Genomic DNA, 7,770 nt, shown 5'->3' on the forward strand with positions numbered 1-7,770 from the left:
CTGACAAGAGGATCTTAAGCAAACATGGTTTGGGGTTTTTCTTTTCCTTGAGTAATGAGAAGCCCAAAGGTCAGGATCCATGATGGTCCCACTGCTGGGGCTATGGTGAGGCTATAGGGGACCAGGGTCCTTCCAGCTCCCTATGTTGACTTCCTCACCAGGTGCCTTCATCCTCAGGGTCACAAATACCTGCTGCTACACCTTCAGGCAGAACTTTGTGCCCCAGGGAGGAATATAGGGAAGGGGAAAGGTATAGTGAAGAGCCACCAGGCCCAACAGGAAAGCAGTAGCTGTCCTGGAAGCCCCACTCTGAAGTTGCCTGTCATGGGCTGTACTGTGTTGTGTAACCACCTTTGGCTTTGAGGGAGAGGAAGGGGAGAACGGCTGTGGACTAGGTAGCTAGCTGCGTGGGCCACCAGGTGTGGAGTCCGGAAACCGGGGACTCAACCCAACACTGCTTCCTGCTGCCTTCAGTAACCCCAGGCAGCCCAGGTCATTGCTGCAGTCTCAGCAGCCTCTCCTGCGTGGCACAAAGTGGGGGAAGAGAACTGCCTCCATGAGGGTCCCTGAAGGCCGGGTGTTCACTTGGCCTTCTCCCCATCTGGGGCAGTGGGTCCTAGGGCAAGCATGGGAATGGGAAGTGTGGCTTATTCAAGGCTCTTCCGATGTCAAGTGATAGAAATTGATTCAACTCATCTATTGGGAAAAAGGGCGGGTGATAATTGATTTATTTCAGACCCAGTGGGCAAGAGGAGCAGTCAGACCTCAGGAAGGACCTGACCTCAAGCTAGCAAGCCCTTGGAGACAGAGGCAGCTGCTCCTTCTGGCTCCCCTGGCCCCAGGGTTGCCTGCCTCTGCTGTTCTCCCCTCACCCACTATACCTTCTTTCCCTCTGGATGGAAAGGGGTTTCTCAGCCCTATAGCTTCTGCATTCCCATGGACAATGGGCTGCCGGCCTCTCTGAATTCGTATTTCACATTCCTAGGAGAGACTGTCTGATGATCCAGCTCACCCTGGTGTCTGTCTCTTGGCCAGTCAATCCAGCCATAGAGTTAGAGCAGTTCCCAGAAAAGAGGGGCTGGATGAGGCTGACCAGCACACTGCAAAATTGACTCCAGGGGAGGAAGAGAAGCAGAGGCAGGAGGGTCCTCTTGGAGATCTGGGGGAAGGAGAGACAGGGCATTCCTTTAGGACCTGTGCCTCAAAGACCGGTGGGAAGAGACAGTTGGGTGAGGACAGGCTTTAGGTACTCTAATGTGTCCAGATCAAATACAGCTTTAACCCCTCTCTAAGTCATTGCAAATCTTTATTTTGCAAATAGCAGAAAATCCCATTCAAATGGCTTGGCCGAAAAAGAGAATGTGTGGACCCACCTAACTGAAAAGTCAGAGCCAGGAGGGACTCAGGCATGGTTCAATCCGGAGGTTCAACATTTACTTGCAATATTTTCTCTGCCAGTTTCTTTTGTTTCTGTTTCCAGTTCTCTACAAGTCATTCATCTCTATTTCTTTGCGAGACAGTTTCATTTCAGGCTGGCTTTCCCCCTGTGGCACAAATGGCTGCTTTATGTCAGCATTTCAGTGAAGTCCTTAGATGGGCTCTGAGCAGCCCAGCTTTTGTCACATGCCCCCTCCTGAACAAATCAACTCCTGTTGGGAGGGAAGGTAGTTGGCTGATTGGCTTGGTCAAGTCACATTCTCCCTTCTTCTCACCCCCTTCAAGAAGGAAATCAGCTTCTTTGGGGACACACCATGCCCCAGCAGATCTCTGGACTATAATCAAGAAAAGGGAGAAAATGAAGCAAGTGTCCCCACACCAGTCATTTCCAAGACCTGGCCAGTTTGCACAGAACAAGAAAACACATGCACGGGGCACTGGCATGTGGGCAGCTGAAGAGGGGCCCTGAAGATGTACAAGTCCTAATTTCTGGAACCCATGAATATGTTAGGTTACATGGCAAGGAGAAGTTAAGGGCTCAAATGGGATTATGGTTACTAATCAGCTGACCTCGATGTCAGGAGATTATCCTGAATTATTCAGGTGGGATGTGCAAGAGGGAGGTAGGCGAGTCCGCGTGAGGGTGCGCAGTGTGAGAAAGCCTCACAACAATTGCTGGCTTTGGAAATGGAAGGGGGCCATGAGCCAGGGCATGTGGGCAGCTCAGAGAAGCATAGAAAGAGATTCTTCTCCACAGTCTCTGGAAAGGAACGCAGCCCCGATGACACCTTGGCTGTAGGCCAGTGACACCCAGATCAGAGTCTGACCTCCAGAACTGCAAAATAATAAATGTGTGTTGTTCTGAGCCACTGAGCTGGTGGTAATTTGTTACAGCAGCAGTAAGAAACAAAAACACGGCATTCCAAGGGCAGGACTCCACATGGCAGGAGTGACGGAGTGGTGCCCAGTGCAACGATATGTGACAAAAATACAACATGCACTGCAATGGGGATCTTAAGTTTTCTAGTGGCCACATTAAGAAAGAAAAAGAGGCCAGGTGTGGTGGCTCATGCCTGTAATACCAGCAGTTTGAGAGGCCGAGGTGGGTGGATGGCTTGAGGTTGGGAGTTCAAGACCAGCCTGGCCAACACGGTGAAACTGTGTTTCCACTAAAAATACAAAAATTAGCCAGGAGTTATGATGGGTGCCTGTAATCCCAGCTGCTCAGGAGGCTGAGGCAGGAGAATCACTTGAATCTGGGAGGCAGAGGTTGCAGTGAGCCAAGATTGCACCACTGCACGCCAGCCTAGGCAACAGAGCGAGACTCCACGTCAAAAAAAAAAAAAAGAAAATAAAAACAGGTAAAATTAATTTCAATAATATATTTTAACCCAATATATTCAAAATACTACCATTTCAATGTATCATCAATATAGAAAATATTGATAAGGTGTTTCCCATTGTTTTTAATCCCCAGTTTTAGAATTCAGTGTGTATTTTACACACAGCACATCTCAACATTTCTGAGCTCCTTTTCAGTGCTCATCAGGCACACTTGGTTAGTGGCTGCTGCCCTGGACAGCACAGGCCTAGTGACTGTACTTTTGGTTGTAAGGGTAGCAGTGGCTGGCATGAACCAGAACAGGGGTTTGTTTGTGACAGTGACAAGGAGAGTGCTAACCCCTGCTGATCTGTGTGTCCAGTTTTATTTCTCTTTTTTCTAATTTTTTTTTATTTCCATACATACCCTGCTTGTATATCAAACTCTTTTCTAATCAGGGATCCTCAAATGACAGGAGTTGACCTCTGATTGTGTTTGTGCATTTCAAAGCCCAGAGCTGTGACTTCAGCCATGGTGGGCAGGATGGGTGCTGGAGATGGGCATTAAGGCTCCCAGCTTTGTGGGGGAAATGGCATCTTCTTGAGTGAGTGGGGAAGTGCAAATAGAATATGCACAAGCTAAGAAGGACATTTTTAAAGCCTGTGCTTGGAAAATTCTTCCTCTAAAGGATCAGGTGAGCTGGCTCAGAGCAGGGAGCCAACCGCCGAGCCAGGTTGAGAGGGCTTCATATTTGGAGAGTGAAAAGAATACAGTTGCTTAGGCTTTGGACTCAGAGCATCAGAAACTCCAGGAGAAATGAGATCAGCTGAAAAAGAAATGGGTTTGATGTTGTAGACCAAACATGAACAGTGGGGAACAGGCTGAAAAACAAGGGGAGAACAGTCAGCAGCTTCCACTGCTTCTCCCAAATGGAGGGAAGTTGGGCCGGCTCAGGGGACAGGCTGGAGACTTATGACGGAAAGGTGGTGGGGTCCAGGTGTGGCAGGACAGGAGGCAAAGCTGGGGGCTGCTATGGAACAGAGGGGGCAGAGGGAAAGTTGTGCTGCTGATGGGGTCACAAGAGTCACTTATGGCCTGGGGCCTTCAAGAACCAAGGGAAGCCCTCCCAGAGCCCAGCACCACCACAAGCAATGCTCACAGCTCCAGCCAGCAAGAGTTGGGGTAGCAGCCCCCAGCCTCTCTCCCCATACTGGGGACAAAAGAGAACTGGAGAAGCCAGAGAGAGGGAGCTGGCCAAGCCTTTCCGGAGGGCACAGACCAGGCTTCCACCATCCTCTCCCCATGTGTGCTCAACCCTTAAACACTTTGCTAAGCATTACAGATCAGGCCCCTCCCGGGTGTGTTCAACCCTTAAACACTTTGCTAAGCATTACAGGAGTTCTTCGGCTAGAAGTGGCCAATCAAATGTCCCTGGTCTTGGCTCTTGGTCCACGGCAACATTCCTAGCTTTTGGAGAGGGTATGGGGTCCAGGAGCTAAGTGTACCCTTCAGCCAAGTCATATATCCTGTCACTCAACCTCACAATAATCATTCCAGGTGGTATCATTGTTACCCATTTTACAAAGGTGAGGTTGACTCTGTGTAATAGTCAGGGTAGGCTTGGTTATGCTGCTATAACACACAGCTCTAAACATCTCATAACTTAACACAGTAGTTTACCTCTCACTCCCACTCATGGGGGCTGGTGAGGGAATCTGTTCCATGCAGGTTGCTCAGGGATTCAGGCTGATTGAGGCTCTGCTGTCTGGAACAGTGGCCTCTGCCAACTCCCTGGCAGGGGAAGACACAGATGGAGGTGCACACTGACTCCTTTAGAATTTGGCATGATCCTGCCTAACTAGAAAGGTGCTGAGTAGTCTGAGGAACATCTGGGCTGTCTGAGGATCCCCTAGTCCCCTAGATTGGGAAGTGGGAGCGAGGCTTAACTGAAGCGTGTCTAATGTCAAAGTCCTTGCTGTCAACCCCGCCTTATGCAGCTTCCCCCCTAAACCACTGTGAAAACGTGTGAGCTGTGTGGTAATGTGCCAATTCCAGGGGTGTCAACACCATGACCCCCAGATATTCTCATACACTGTCTCCTTAGCCCCTCCCAGGCAAAGAGGGCTCTGCAAACCAGGGACCCTGCAAGGCCAGGGTACAGTGGGATTATACTGCCCCATCCCCTCTGACCTGCCTCCCGCCCTTCCAGCCTGCTCACTGTGTCCCTGCTGAGTCCCATGACTCTCAGCTGCCCTCAGGATCCTGCCTCCGAAGAGTCCTTTCCTTCCTGTGGAATCTGGAGCCTGGTCCTCCTTCTCCAAGGCAGCACCTGCCAGGTTCCTCACTGGCAGCAAGCAGCCTTGTTAACAGCCTTGCTAATCCGTTAATTACCTGCTTCTAGCAGAGGAGCTGTTAATTGAAAACTCCACCCCCTCCTTTAATTGCCTGCCTGCCTCTGGCTGTCCAGGCTTCCCTGGGTTCTCTCCAGGCCCGCAGCCCTTGGTTCTCTGCCTTTGGGCTCCTGACTTCTTCCTGGTCAATAAGGGTGTCTGTGGCTGCCTCCACAGTGCTCATTACTGGGGTTACCAGGTGAGCATCCGGGGCTACGCTCCCTACCCCACAGCTAACAGCCTCTCTCCTGCCTGGCCCACTGTGGGAGGAAGGAAGGCATTTAATGCAATTTGCCCCAGAAATTAAGGGGGAGGTACCGGGCCAGTGGGAGGATTCCACGGGGTAGCAAATTTTACTGAAACCAAAGGCTGAACTCTCCAGGTCAGAGCTAGCCAGAGGGGCCGTCCACCCAGAGGGGCTGCACCACTTCCTGGAAGGCTCCACCCTGACTCTAAGTCTCAGCCCTGCCCGGAGGATTTTCTGACCTCAGTCCTTTGAGTCAGGACACACGAAGGCTCAAGGTGGCCCCGACCTTAATCACCACCTCCCTCGCAGACACATCACCAGATTCGCCAGGCACAGTTAGAATTTGGCAATATTGACAATCTGAAGAGTGAAAAAAAGTGAATTTCAGAAAAATGAGGTCAATATCCCATTTTCCAATATAACTGTATGAATATTATATACATATATGTTGATAAACACCTTTTTTAAAAGGTCTGATACAAAGCCCACCAAACTCTTACTAAGAGTGGCTACTTCTGGAGAGTGGGATAGGAGAGGGAGAGGGAGGACTCACAATGGATCTTTACTGTTTGGATTATTTCACTAGAAAGGGAGCAGGCGAACATTAGTCCTCAATGGCCCTATGATATTGAACAAGGCACCTGGCGACTCTGAGCCTCAGTGCCTCATCTGTAAGAGGGAGGCTTCTCCCATGTCCCCTTTTACTCTGTTTTAGGACACGTGGTTGAGTGCAACCTAAACCAACCCAAGCTTGTCTAAGAAAAGGGGAAGAGTTTCCCGGGACACAAGGATTTTTATGCATCCAGACCTTAGGCAGCGGAGAGAATCCTGGGGAGGGCTCTGCACGTCTCCTTACTGTGTGCCTGCTTCCTGTAAGGTCCTCTGAACAGGCTGCACCATGGTCAAGCCATTGTGACCCCTGCAACCCACACGTACAGGCCTCCTGGAGTCACAAAGCCTGGAGCACTAGGAGAACCACTAAAGAAGAAGAAACAGCTAGTTCCTGCCTTAACTGATGAACCGACCTTGCAACACTCCACCATTGTGATGTGTTCCTGCCCTACCCTAACTAATCCATCCGCCTTGTAATATTGTGCCTCGTGACCTCTCCCCACCTCGTGACTATGCACCTTGTGACATTCTTCCCCTGCCCAAAAAAACTGCCCCTAACTGTAACTTTCCACTACCTACCCCAAGCCTATAAAACTAACTCCACTCCCACAACCCTCCACTGACTTTTTTTTGGACTCAGCCTGCTCGCACCCGAGTGAATAAACAGCCTTGTTGCTCACACTTAGCCTGTTCAGGGCATCTCTTCAATCAGACACATGCAGAACACTTCCTTCTCTGTCTTTGAAAAATGATCTCTCTGCTTCCACAATCTCACAGTGCAAAACACAGCAGCCAGGTTTACACCTTACGGGCCCAGCCCTCTAGAGAGTTGTAGGTCCTATTTCTAAAATCCTGGGCGGGGATCTTACTGGCTAGCTTGGTGACTGCATCGAGGCTGATAGGCTGGGTTATGGAGGTAACCAGTAGCCCACTGTTTCAGTGGATGAAAATAGCAAAGTTTATTTCTGACATATGCAGTATGTCCACTGAGTCAGCAGGAGGGCTCTGGGCATCACACTCACTCGGTGACCCAGTCTGACAGAGTTTCATCTCAACAGGTGTGTCCAGGATCTCAGAGACAGGGATAGAGAACATGCTGGCCCACACGTGGGCTCCTAAGGCTTCTGCCTGAAAGTGACATTCCACCCGCTTCCACCCACATTTTGTTGGTAAGAGCAACTCACATGGCCATGCTTGAATTGAAGTGGATGGAGAAGTCAAATCCTACCACGGGCCTGGCGTAAAGGAGACTTGAACATCTGTGAACAGCCCGGATGACTACCGTAATGACACCTCACCAAGAGCCCTTGCCCACTCCACTTCACCTGGCCCATCGCTGCAGGACTTCCCACTGTGCAGGTGAATTGCTGCCAGGGAAGGAGGGAGAGAGTCCATGGAGGGTTCAGTTTCTAGCTGTTGCTATCTGGCTCCTTTTCTGTGGCAATAAATAGATAAACATTGTCATGGCAGAGATGTAGAAGTCCCGCAGGAGGCGCCCTGTGAATCCCAGAGAGTTGCGGAGCCCAGCCTCTGGGCCTCAGAGTCACAGGAGGGAAGATGTCTTCCCAGCTCAACCTTTCCCCTCCTCCAGCAGGAAAGATGCACTTTTGAGGATGAAGGCTGGGTGGGGGTGAGGTGGGAGTGTGGCACTTTTGGCATTTTCTGCCTGAACAAAACCGCAGCCCCTGTCTGCCTTGGTGGCTCTCTCTGGCTTTGCTTTCAGAGACATCACCTCCCTGTGGTCATTTCGGAGGAGGATGTGC

At 50.6% G+C, this 7,770-nt stretch overlaps 1 long non-coding RNA gene across 1 annotated transcript; it reads right to left on the minus strand.

Moving 5' to 3' along the window:
• Positions 1-6,400, minus strand: LOC129030784 (uncharacterized). The gene is made up of 4 exons (XR_008500752.1): positions 6,204-6,400; positions 5,635-5,755; positions 1,374-1,772; positions 1-1,159 (listed from the first exon to the last, which is right to left on the minus strand). It is a non-coding gene; the product is annotated as an uncharacterized LOC129030784 (long non-coding RNA).
• Between the last annotated feature and the right edge of the window lie 1,370 nt (positions 6,401-7,770).

Source organism: Pongo pygmaeus, chromosome 12, assembly GCF_028885625.2.
Source record: "Pongo pygmaeus isolate AG05252 chromosome 12, NHGRI_mPonPyg2-v2.0_pri, whole genome shotgun sequence".
NCBI lineage: Eukaryota > Metazoa > Chordata > Mammalia > Primates > Hominidae > Pongo > Pongo pygmaeus.